The sequence below is a fragment of the Vipera ursinii genome (assembly GCF_947247035.1).
Source record: "Vipera ursinii genome assembly, chromosome: 3".
In the NCBI taxonomy this organism is placed as follows: Eukaryota; Metazoa; Chordata; class Lepidosauria; order Squamata; family Viperidae; genus Vipera; species Vipera ursinii.
In genome coordinates this window covers 131008516-131022108 of record NC_139516.1, presented here as the reverse complement: position 1 = coordinate 131022108, position 13593 = coordinate 131008516, and positions in this window count along the sequence as shown.

Below are 13593 nucleotides of genomic sequence, written 5' to 3'. Positions count from 1 at the left end.
TTTTATTTTTATTTTTATTTAATATTTATATAAGCTTGTTGCTTATTTTGTACAAGGTATTCTTTTTCTGTAATTTCTGGGTTCCTTCTGTTATCATGTGAGATTATTTCTCATTGGAGGAGAGTTTGGTTTCATTGCTGCCGAGTTTTACATAGCCAGAAGACTATACCTGGGAACCCAAGCTAAACTGGAAAGCTAAAAACATCTTGGATGGCAGTAATTATAAAGCATTTTTGTAGACTTGCCAAGAAAACTATATGGATACATCTGTGAAGGCATCAGGTGTCAAACTCCTTTAGAGGAAACTTTACTTTTTAAAATGGCCATGTCATCTAGACACTTGTATGCGCTTCAGTACAAAAGAAAGGTAAAACAACACATTCCAATATCATATGATCCACTGGTACTTTGAAGCTAAGTCAAACAAGTTTTTTATTATATAAACTAGAAAAAATGTTGCCAACGACACTAAATAATTAGTTGAGTTCAGCAATGTTAGAAAAATCAGTGAGGGAAGGAAACAGGTTTTTACGCTTTTCCCCCAAGGATGGAAAAATTCTGATATCAGTGCGAAAAGAGATATGCAGATATATTTTTTTTTTGCTTCAGTTGCGTCTTCAAACACAAATACAGGTAGTCCTCGACTTATGACCACAATTGAGCACAAAATTTCTGTTGCTAAGCAAGACAGGTGTTAAGTGAGCTTTGTCCCGTTTTTACGACCTTTCTTGCCACAGTCGTTAATTGAATTGCTGCAGGTGTTAAGCTAGCATCCTGCTTGCTAAGTGAATCTGGCTTCCCCATTCACTTTGCTGTCAGAAGGTCACAAAAGGGATCACATGGCCTCAGGATGCCAAGAGTCCAAATTTTGATCACATGATCATGGGGATGCTGCAATGGTCGTAAGGGTGAAAAACAATCATAAGTCACTTTTTCCAGTGCTGTTGCAACTTCAAAAGGTCACTAAGGTTATTGTGAGTCGAAGACTACCTGTAATGAGGTATGGCTTATTTTGTCATAGTTGAGAGAATGGACATCATATTGCTGAAACTGTAACTTTTAGAATGTATGCTCAGCCCTTAAGTATGTACGTACTTGTTCGTGTTCCAGAATCCTGTATCTCTCATGACCTCTATCCAAAATAAACCTGAGAAGTGGAATCTAGCCAGAACTCTTTACCATTTGGAAACAAAGAATACCCCTAGTAAAAAATCAAGCATAAATTCTAAAAAAATGGCTGAAATTCTGAGCAGAAATGCGTTTGAATCATATTTTTTTTCAAATTTGGAAAACTATGGACAGTTTTTGTAATAACGTTCTAATTTATGGAGAAATTGTAAAAAAAAATCAAAATCTGCTTTGCCATAAATAAAAAAGGATCCTTACAAAACCTTTCGTGTGTTCATCTCCATTTTTCAAAGAATAATTAATATTCCTGCTGAGGCAACACATGTTTTCGATGCTCATATTCCACCAGCATTGTGGAAGTTCAAGATTTATGAAAACAAAAAGGAACTTTGCAGAAGAATCCAAATGTTTTTAGACAGATTTAATGATGTGCAGGAGAAGTTTCATTGCTTATGAAAACTGTCCAATTATTTTCTAGTCTAGACAACATACAGCTTTTTCTTTCTTTTTTGTATTTTTTCTCTTGATAATACCAGAATGTAAGTGAAATAACAAATCATTTTGATGAATGCTAGCAGTATTATAGGATCTTTCATATCTCATGTTGACAATGACCAAATTCTTGCTGCCAATCATTGCATTTTCCAGCATGTAGAAGGAATTCATCACAAACCTATTATTCTCTTTTTCAGCAAAATAAGCATAGTTTATTTTATCTCTTGTTTCCTGCATTAGCAGTTCCTTAAAGTCATCAGAGTGGGCATGGTGAAAAGTTTTTTAACTTCTAAATAAAAAAGATGTAAACTTTAATATAGCAATATGAATAGCAACACAACTTCATCCCTTCTCCCCCCATCTATGTGGGAACTCAAAACAAAAAAGATGGCTTCAGCCAGGTTCTTTTCAAAAGTTGACAAATACCACTTAGACAGGCCTGTCTAATCATTTTACAGACACAGCATATTGGCCCCAACAATCTGGCTCCTCATTTCACCGACCTCGGAAGGATGGAAGGCTGAGTCAACCTTGAACCGATCATCAGAATCGAACTCCTGGCAGTGAGCAGTGAGTTAGCCTACAATACTGCATCTAACCACTGCTCCACCATATTGCTTATACATGTGGTCCATAATGGTATATGGACCGCAGAATGGTACTTATGTGTCACATGTATTCTGAAGGTTTTGAGTTATGTACTGTGCCTTAGGTCAACTCAGCAAGATCCAGAGAAGGCACCTGTTTCATTATCTGTCAGTTATAAGTAGTATATTTTGCAGGCTGTTTCCAAGATCAAGTATGGTGGAGGCTTCACCAGAGGACATGGCCTCTGTATTGTTTCTACCCTTCCAGCTTTTTCTTTCGACCCCAAACCACCCCAGTGATGCCCTCAACATGATGTCCCGCTGCCTGGAGGCGGTTCGGGTCTGGATGGGGAGGAACAGACTTCAACTCAACCCCGACAAGACTGAGTGGCTTTGCATACCTTCATCCCGGGTCTATTCGGATATTCCATCCCTTTCTATGGGGGGTGAACTATTACCCCCCATAGATAGGGCTCGCAACTTGGGAGTCCTCCTAGACTCACGGCTCACCTTAGAAGATCACATAGTGGCTGTGACTAGGGGGGCTTTCACCCAGGTTCGCCTGGTGCGCCAGTTGCGGCCCTATCTAAGCCGGGATGATTTATGCACGGTCACTCACGCGCTCGTGACCTCTCGTCTAGACTACTGCAACGCTCTCTACATGGGGCTTCCCTTGAGGACCACCCGGAGGCTCCAACTGGTACAGAATGCAACCGCGAGAGTTGTGTTGGGAGTCTCCCGATACTCCCATGTTACACCTCTACTCCGTGAGCTGCATTGGTTACCAGTTGTCTTCCGGGTGAGATTCAAGGTACTAGTAATGGTGTTTAAAGCCCTACATGGCAGGGGTCCGGAGTACTTTAGGGAACACCTGCTGCCGGCATCAACTTCCCTCCGCCCTGTGCATTCCCACAGAGAGGGCCTCCTCAGGGTGCCACCGGTCAGAGAATGTCGATTGGTGGCCCCCAGGGGGAGATCCTTCTCTGTGGGCACCCCGGAACTATGGAATCAGTTACTGGTTGAGCTCTGGACGGCGCCCGATCTTCGCTCCTTTCGCCGCGATCTAAAAACACACTTGTTCGAACAAGCCGGCCTGGCCTGATGGGGGATTGGGGGTTTTTTTTTACTGTATTTTATTGGGGTTTTATTATGTACTAATTGTTTTTTTAGTGGGCATGTATTTAATCATTTTTTAACTTTTGTAATTCTGTGTTTTTTATTCTTGCCCTGTTCACCGCCCTGAGTCCTTCGGGAGAAGGGCGGTATAGAAATATTAATAAATAAATAAAATAAATAAATATGAGAGTGCTGTATTAAATTAAGGGGTATGATTACAGATTAGAATAACCCTTCCATTTAAGAGACATAATGGTCCTACCAGAGCACTGGGTTCTCAGCTGTTGCCCAAGTTTGGATGTGTAAATGTTTGTGTAAAAGAACTCCTTTGTTAAGGACCTCTTATTTGTAAATACATTGTTTCCTGAACAATCTATGACTGAATCTATTTTGGCCTCAAAAGATCATCAACAACCAATTTGTTTCCATCCCATAACTGGGCCTAAATCCTGACTGAAAGGGGTCCAGATAATCCATTTTATTCAGGACCCTCTGAAGCTGCCAGGCCACCATCTTTTCCACAAGAAAAGGGGAGGTTGGAAACTGGATGAATGTTGTCCAGGCAGATTGGATCCAGTGATGTTTTTTTAAGGAAGAGGAGAACCAGGGCCTCCTTAAAATTCTCTGGAAATGTCCCCTTCTCTAGTAATGTAGAATTTATAATGAGCAATTGAAAATAATTCCAGTTGTCATCCAGACTTATGTGTCATAAATGAATGACCAACTTCTGGCCTGGATATCAGATGAGCAGTGGGAATTTGTGACATAACTTAAATAGCAAGGAAAGGGATTGTGTCAAGTTTGCTTTCTTCCTGTTGAACTTTCTTGTTCTCTGTTGCTGTTTTTAGGCAGAGTCTAAATTGAGCTAGCACTATTGTATTACAGAGTGGTAATACCAATTTATATTTTGATGCAAACAGGAATCCACAAAAGATCATTTCGGAACTAAATTTGGAGATTTCACACAAATCCAAAAAACCTATATACAGTAGGACAGGTGCTAAGTAAAGACAAATTCATGCAACAATTGCTCTTGGCTAAGCATTAAAGAGTCACACAGTTAGACCAATACTTTCTTATAGCAAGGCTATATAATGGCTAAGCCTTTAAAAGGTGAAACTATGTTGAAAGTGATTCTTCAAGTACTGTCCACATTTTAAAAGAGGAAGTGCACAATCTCTGCTCATACCAGCAATTATCAAAATTTTAATTTCAGTTGGAGCAAAAAGAAAAATTCTATCTGTGCTAAGGAAGATGTTAAACAGTTTTTTTAAAGGATTTGCATAGCCCCCCCTTTTTTTTAGTTTTGGTGCATTCCTAGGAGCAATTTAAACATGCATTTTTTTTAAAAAAAAATTACAAAGTGAGTAATACATTCCAATGGGTGATCCACTGATATTCAGGACCTGGTGATATCTGCCTTTCTCACTTCAAACCAAGAGTGTTTCCTTTGTGAATTCAGCTGCTTCCTAAAAGCAAATTCTTCTCTCTTTTCTTCTTCTTTCAAAGAAACATTCTTGTGAAGCACATGAGTTTAAATGATTCCCCAAAACCTTGAGGGCCTAATCCAGGAACTCAAAAACAAATGGTTTTTCCAAAGTAAAATTGCAGCAAAGACATTAATTACCAAAGGGAGTTTGAACTTAAAATCTCTATCTCACCAGAAGAGATCAAGTCTTTGTCATGGAAACACAGCCAGTTTGGATGAGAGTTTGCAGTTCAGTTTCCATTTACTGAGATTTCGTGTGATCCAGGTATTTATGCTTTAATCAATAATGAAGCACCATTTCCAGAGAATGAAACCTAGGAAACAGCCCTGCCACTTCTGAATTCAACCTTGTCATCATGTCCAGCCATCCTACCTCTTCCCAGCCTTCCCTCTTCAATCTAATTTGCGTTACCTTTTGTCTTGCCTTTTCCTACTGCAACCACACAGTAATGCAGATCAGCCAAATTATGGCTGCAGGCACAAAAGAAGGCCTTTTCCTGTCACCAGTAATAAGCTTTCTGTCCATTTCCTAAACCTTTCTACTGTATTCCTCAACTTTTCTCCTGGCTATTTTTTTTTCCTTGCCTTGCCATTTGTTTGGCTGGCTTTCTCCGTTGCTTTGTTTTTGTCACCAGATTTTCCCCTCCCCAAAACAGAGCACTCACACGTAAGCACTTTGTATTTTATCTTCGTATTTCAGCTGCAGTTATTAGTCCCAATTGTGCCTGCATATCTAGTCCCAATCATTCTTCTCATTCCTCAAGCACATTTCTTCCTGCTTGTCCTCTGATTCATGAAGCCAGAGATGGTCTGGCCACAGGCATTAAAATAAGAGAAAGAATCATATAACTCCAATAAACTCGATAGAAACAAAATTCATTATTGATGTTTACTGAATATTAAATTAAATTTTCTCTAAAACTCATACACTTTGTCTCCTTTTTGAAGCTCTTGTCATCAAAGTCAGACGCAGTTGATGATGATGAATAATATTTATTTATTTATTTATTTATTTATTTATTTATTTATTTATTTATTAAACTTATATACCGCCCTTCTCCCGTAGGACCCAGGGCGGTTCACAAGGCGATTAAAACAGTATTACAATACAAAAGTTAATAACAAATTAAAATAAATTATCCTTAATTGAAATCTAAAACCCTTAACTCTAATTAAAAAACCCAATTAGAATAGGTTAAAAATTAAAAGTTCTCAGTCCTGGCCGGAAAGCTCAAAGAGCCAGGTCTTCAGGTCCCGGCGGAACAAACGAAAATCAGGGGCAGTCCTGAGCTCTAGGGTAACTGGTTCCAAAGGGCAGGCGCGCCCACAGAGAAGGCCCTCCCCCTGGGTGTCACCCGCCGGCAATCCTTTGCCGGCAGCACCCTGAGAAGGCCCTCCCTGTGGGAGCACAGGACGAAGGGAACTTGATGCCAGCAGCAGGTGTTCCCTCAGATATCCCAGACCCAAGCCATTTAGGGCTTTATAGGTCATCACCAGCACCTTGATTCTCACCCAGAGGGCAACCGGAAGCCAATGCAGCTTGCAGAGCAGAGGTGTTACATGGGAGTATCGGGGAGCCCCCATCACCACTCACGCGCCTGCATTCTGCACCAGTTGAAGCCTCCGAGTGGTCCTCAAGGGCAGCCCCATGTAGAGAGCGTTACAGTAGTCTAACCGGGAGGTCACGAGCGCATGAGTGACTGTGTGCAAGGCATCTCGGTCCGGATAGGGCCGCAACTGGCGCACCAGGCAAACCTGGGCAAAAAGCCCCCCTGGCCACGCTCCTATATGAATTTTTTTAACGGCTACCAATATTGTGTGCATGAAATGCAGGTTGCCCCCCCCCACCCTCTGAGTATCTTTTTACAGCTGGTGAAAACATTTCTACTCCAACAAGCCAAATGTCTGTCCTGTAGAGATGTTATGTCACTGATCATCTCTGCAACTGTCTCTTTATATTTAGGCTTTGTAAAGCTGGCTTATACTTTGTTACATAAATAAACAAAAATAAATCTAGCTGCCCTGGTACAGAACACCTAAAGACTCATCCAAGTTCTAACTACCTGGTGGTGAATGGAAGGATTTATATTCTTTGCCAAATATGTGGGATTTCTTTGAAATCCTCCATTCCCCACCAGTCAGTTAAAACTCAAGAAGCTTCCTGGATAACAAGCTAAACATTTTCATGGAATAAACCAAGGAAGTCCAGTTGCCTTTTGGAAAATCACCATCCAGGCAACCATGATCTGCATGATTGAAAATCTCCATAGACATTAATGTATGATGCATTAGGAATAAAACTTTTCCTTCCCAATCATCTAGGAAGGGTAACTGAAATGGATAAGATCGATTATATTAGGCACTGAAGAGAGTAATCTACATATTATACAGACCTTACAATTTTTGCACAAAATATTGTTCCTAGTATACAGATGCCAACTGAGGACAGCAGTGATACTGTAAATTGGATTTTTTTCCCCTTACTTTTTTTTTCAAGTCATTGCCCAATAGTTCAGCTTCTACATAAAACTGATGTTTCAGCTGAATGTATATAGGCCAGACTTAAAATTGCAACAAGGCTCAGTACCAGCAAAGATCAGAATTTTTATTATTAGATTTCAACATTTCCTATAAAAATGTTACTTTTAATATTTCCTTAGTTATATTGTTATAATTATTAGTCAGTGATTATTATTAATTCTTTTTTTTTAAAAAAAATGCATTGACTCAATTTAGTAAAAACAAGCTGATGCTGGAACCAGAAGAGAAATGTTAATTTATTTGGTTAAGATCCTTTACTATCATGGAGAGGAAAAAAATTATGATGGCACTGTGTTTAATCTTAAATGTGTTCCCCCTAGATCAGTGGGACTTCAGGGGCATAGACACATTAGGCATTAACTTTCAAGAAAAGCACCATGTGAGCTCTTCTGGAAAGAAATAATACCTATAATCTCTAGATAGCTTGCTGTTTTGACAAGGTGACCTTGAACAAACAGCAAGGGCTTCTATAGATTTACATGTTCTACTCTAGCCTTATCACTACTTTGCAAATGTCTTCCCTCTCTGTTCAATACCATCTGAGACTGGTGCAGGATTTTATTTTATTTTTTTGGTTCCCTTTTTCAAATTGTCTCATCATGCCCTTTCAATGGTGTTTCTTAGTATGCAGCACGTAAAGCTGTCTCTTTGCAAAATAAATATTTTTCAACCTATTCTTCAGTGTGAATTTCTCTTATTACAGTATTCCCATCCCTGAAGGGAGAAGCCCTGCTTCCACCAACTGCAGCTTGGAGACATTCAAAATTCACTGCCACATGCTGCAGCTATTATCTGAATCCATATTTGAAACTGAAGGGCTGCCATTCCTCAAGAGCATCATCCATCTATGCTGACCGAGACTGCTTTGGCACCCAAGAAAGAGCTAAACTATTCTAGGGACTCTAGGGCAAGCTGTGAAAGATCTCACACAGTAAAAATGTATTTATTGTCGCTCCCTTTTTCTCCTTCTCTTCCTCCCTCTCCTTTGAAATTTTTACCTAAGTCTCTCTCTTGAAAGGAAGATATTAAATGTTATTCTCATGTTTACCTAAACTACATGTGCGCTGAATATCTACATCACCTCCTTCAGAAGAGCATTAACTTGCCACAAAAATTGGGGGGATATTTGCAGATATTTCAGGCAGCAGATGAAACGTGAGAGGGAGGGAGGGTGGGAAGCAAGAAAAAGGCAACAGTTTCTTTTTTTTCTTTGCATTTTCCTTTTTACGGGAGGAAGGAAGGAGGGAGGGAGGGAGGGGGAGGGAGGGAGAGAAGGAAGGAAGGAAGGAAGGAAGGAAGGAAGGAAGGAAGGAAGGAAGGAAGGAAGGAAGGAAGGAAGGAAGGAAGGAAGGAAGGAAGATCACTACCTCTGACTACTATCTGAAAACACCCCTAAGAATAATAGATATGGAGATAAAAAATAATCCTTTTTGGGAAGATTAAATACATAATTTTAACAACCTTTTTGTTTCTAGACTATTTTAATATATTAGTAATTTTATTATTTGCAGCTGCATTTATGGAGGTTTAGTTCTAGATTAAAACTGTATTCAGTTATTTCATTATTTCAATTGTTACTGCTAGCTTTCCCAGGGAAAAGAAAGACTTTTTTTTTTAAAAAAAAAAAAAAGGCAAACAACTTAAGTAAAAGTTAACTTGCACTGAAATTCATTACCTGGCAAATGGATCATAGTCTTATCACTTCTCTAAAGGACAAAATGATCCAAACAAATGTTTACTATCTTATTTTACATATTGATATTGTGCTCCTTAACATAACCAGGCTTCAATCACACGGTGAGTATTGCTCTTGACTTTTTTGACTCCTTCCTTTCCGTTGGCACTGTTGCTGTGGGCCCATGTGGAAAATTTTAGAACAATGCATCCAGAGGGCAGGAGCTGCCTAAGGCAAAGGTAAAGATATCCTCTGTCCAGTCATGTCTGACTCTAGATGCAGTGCTCATCTCAGTTTCTTAGCTGAGGGAGCCAGCATTGCCCGAATATACTTCCATGGTCATGTGGCCAGCGTGACTATATGCCAAGGCACACCGAACGCTGTTACCTTGCCACCAATGTGGTACCTATTTATCTACTTGTATTTGCATGCATTCAACCTGCTAGGTGGGCAGGACCTGGGCCAAGGATGCGAGATCACCCTGTTGTGCAGTGCTCAGATCTTGAACCCAACAGCTTTATTGTGCCCCCCCCAACTGCAAAGATCTGCCTTGTTCTACTATAAACTATTTCTATTTCTAGAACATCTTGTAGTGTAATCCATAAGAAATCTATGATGGCAATATAGAAATAATCAAGCTATAGAATAAGGTAATTATAGCTGACAAAAGCCATTTTTTCATCACAAAAGGACCATGTTTTCCTGATAATGAAAACACGTCAAACTAAGCACCAGAAATTCCTTCCGGTGGAGAATTTTTCAGAAATGGAACAGCTCTGGTGATGACCCTCTTTCCCCAAACACTCCCTACCTTACTACAGATGTATGTAATGGCACTCAGCAAAAGGAATTCACCTTTGATGTTGCTTTCATGTTTTTAATCATTTGTAAATTCCCAGAGTCATTGGGAGTTGAGTGGCATACATTTAAATCAGGGGTCTTCAAACTTGGCCCTTTTATGAATTGTGGACTTCAACTCCCAGAATTCATCAGCCAGGCACGCTGCCTGATGAATTCTGGGAGTTGAAGTCCACAAGTCATAAAAGAGCCAAGTTTGAAGACCCCTGATTTAAATCATCATCTGCCTAACAGCAGTGGGGGAAAGAGGATTGTCATCAGATTTAGCAGGGCTGTTTCTATATTATTCAAAGATAGTGATGCATACTTTATATGTATTTCTAACCTGGCTGGTTTTTTTCCCCCCAGATGACTTAAATATACAATAATAAAATCTTTAAAAAGAATTCTTTTAAAGTCATATAAGAAAGAATACACTTTAATACAAATAAGAAAGTTTGACTAGTATGGTAAAATTGTATAAAATTGTATAAAAAGTGATTTAAGGTCTTTACTATTTTTGCAATATTATTTTTGGTTCTCTTTCACTATGTGGGCTACTAGAATTCTTTTCTTTTCTCTCCAGTAGTGACATAGAAGATGACTGTTTCACTGAATTGCCAACTGTGACCAGTTACCAGCTCAGATCTAATTAATGGATATGTGGATTTTAATGGAGGGGTTTGCCAGTTTGCATCACTTTGTATGCACTGAACTGATTTTGTCATTTTACGACCCCTTCATCCATCCTGGAGAGATCTGGAGCCCTTCCCATCATCTTTAATTTTATAACTATGAAAAGGTCAGTGTCATCAGTAAAGTATATCACTTTAACGCTCGCTTCTAATACTATGGTCACTTATAAAAAAAATGTTAAATCTCTTATTGTTTTTTATTGTTATTTTAATAATTGTATTTACTGTTTTTAGTTGGGCATATATTTAATCCCTTTTAACTTTTGTATCTCTGTATTTTTTATGCTTGCCCTGTTCACCGCCCTGAGTCCTCCGGGAGAAGGGCAGTATATAAATAAAATTATTATTATTATTATTATTATTATTATTATTATTATTATTATTATTATTATTATTATTATTATTATTATTATTATTATTATGAATTTGGTTAATTGTATATTATGCATAATTTTTATTTAGAATATGATTATTGTAACTATAATCCTGTATTTAGCTCTGGGAAGTGGGGGGGAAGTGGGTGGGTTTGGGGTGGGAGGGATTTGGGGATATATTGTAAAATTTTGTTTTTGTAAAACTCTTCAATAAAAAAAATGTTAAATCTCTTTTGATGACTCCATGTAAATATGTGTGTGTGTGTGTGTGTGTCACTACCGACTTTTCTAACCATATACAGTAAGTAGATTTTCTCCATGTAGATTTGTCCCTGTTTTCCAATGGAGCCCCCATTGCCACTGGAACTGAGTCCATCTACCTGGCTACTGTCATCCACTGCTTCTCTTTCCTTCCACCTTTCCCAGCATTAGAACCTCCTCTAGAGAGCTAGATTGCATAATGTGTCTGAAATGTGATAATTTAAGGTGGTCTTTTGTTCCACGTTAGAGAAATCTGGGTGCATTTCTTCAATGATCCATTTGTTTATTTTGATCATTCATAGCATTCTCAGGTAGCTTCTCCAACACCAAAAATCAAAAGCCTAACTATTCTTTCCATCCTGTTTCTTCAAAGTTCAAAGATCATTTATACATAAGTTTAAAAGTCCCCATTCCAATGTGGATCTGAGATTCTCTACTTTATAACGCCAGTGTGAAAACTGACTACTTATTTCTATTGCTCATTTTCTATTGTTTAACCAGTTCCACCAGTCCTTGAGAGGGCTTATCCTTCTAATCTCAAGGTTAATGGGTTACATAGGACCCTGTGGTGAGGAAATTTGTTCAAATCAAAACACGTAATTCTAACTATGAATTGAGGCATACTCAATCTGTATGCCTAATGACATGCTAAAAAAACCTAGATGGTTGATAAAAAGTTACTTCAACAGAACCACGCTTTAATGCTTTATTATTTTGTTTTGTACAATATTTTACACTATTTTACCCAAAGCAGATGTCAAAACTAATTGGCCTAACATTTTGAATCTCCTTCAATCACTTTGCCCAAAGTTAGATAGTACACTGGATATTTTTGTATCTTGAGAGATTCATGCTGCATATTTTGTTAGAAAAGATTCTTCAGAGGAGAACAGCCCATGACCTATGAGTATTTGCTCACAGAGCCAGTCACCTTATTTTCTCTAGTAAAGTGACTCATTCTGGAAAGCAACTTCAAGTAAAAAAAGGACATTTGTTAAACCCCAAATGTCAGCAACCATTCATGGGCTGTTCTTAAAACAGGTATAGGCACAAAATCTTGGCTTCTATAATTACCCTGAAATGTACAAATAACAACATGCCACAGAAAATATAAAAATACAGAAATGTTTAATCCAAAAATATGCTATAAAGATAATGGATGGGCTAAATTGTCAGTTTGTTTTGCTCTTAATTTTATCACAGGCATAGTTCATTTAAGTCCTCTTTCCAAATCAGTTTTTGGATTCAGTAAAACAAAAATTGAGCATGAAATTGTGTTTCTTATTGCACATATTCCAGGAAAAAAATGTCCTGTTATCTGCCCTAATACATTTTTGTGTGCACAGTACCATAATATACTGTACACATTTATGCACATAGGATTTGGGGTTTAGGGTTGTTATTGTTTTTACTATATTTGTTCCAATGCATATTTGTAAAGCATATTGAAATAGTCTGAGAAGTTTAGATTTTAGTGCATGCATGTGTTTTACTTTCCTAGTTAAGTGTGGAAGGTTCAGTTGGATTACTGCACATAAACATTTAGACACAATATTATTTTGTCAATCTATACTGAGTATCGAGACAAGTAGAATCCAACAATTCCACACAAAAATCCACTCTTGGTTATCCTATGCCTTCTCAATGTCTTCAGTGCACACCAGGGTGTATGGGATTTACCATCTTGTTATGTCTATTGCCGGGAAACCTGTAATCAGAAATTCTTATTGATCTATTGCAAGTCATATGGAGATTTTCCAAGAACTTCAGATAACAACAAATGCCTTATCCAAATGCATTGTTTAGCTTAGCAGGCTGAAAGTGCATTCGTGTTTAATTCCTCCCTCCCTTTCTGTCAAATTATGTTGCTGATTATTTCAACCCATCCAGCACAATAGGAATCCTTTAGTCATCTATGGCAGTTGCAGCATAAGCCCTCTCTCCTTTGCTAAATGCTGAATCAGAGCTGACCTTGATAAAGCCTAAGTGAGCCAGAAGGTTTCCATGCCCTTTCTAGATTATCTGCCCTAGAGGGGAATTTAATTATTCAACTAAAGTTGGATACATTTGCATAGAAATATATAAAAAACATGCTTCTGAAGAAAAAAAAAGCATTCTTTAGCATTTCATTAAATTGCAGTGCATGTATAATGCACAGATAATAATAATAATAATAATAATAATAATAATAATAATAATAATAATAATAATAATAATAATAATGTTGGAAGATCATCTAGTCCAACCCCCTGCTCAGGCAGAAAACCCTATATCATTTCAGACAAATGGCTGTCCAATCTCTTCTTAAAAACTTCCAGTGTTGGAGCATTCACAGCTTCTGGAGGCAGGTTGTTCCACTGATTAATTGTTCTAACTGTCAGAAAATTTCTCCTTA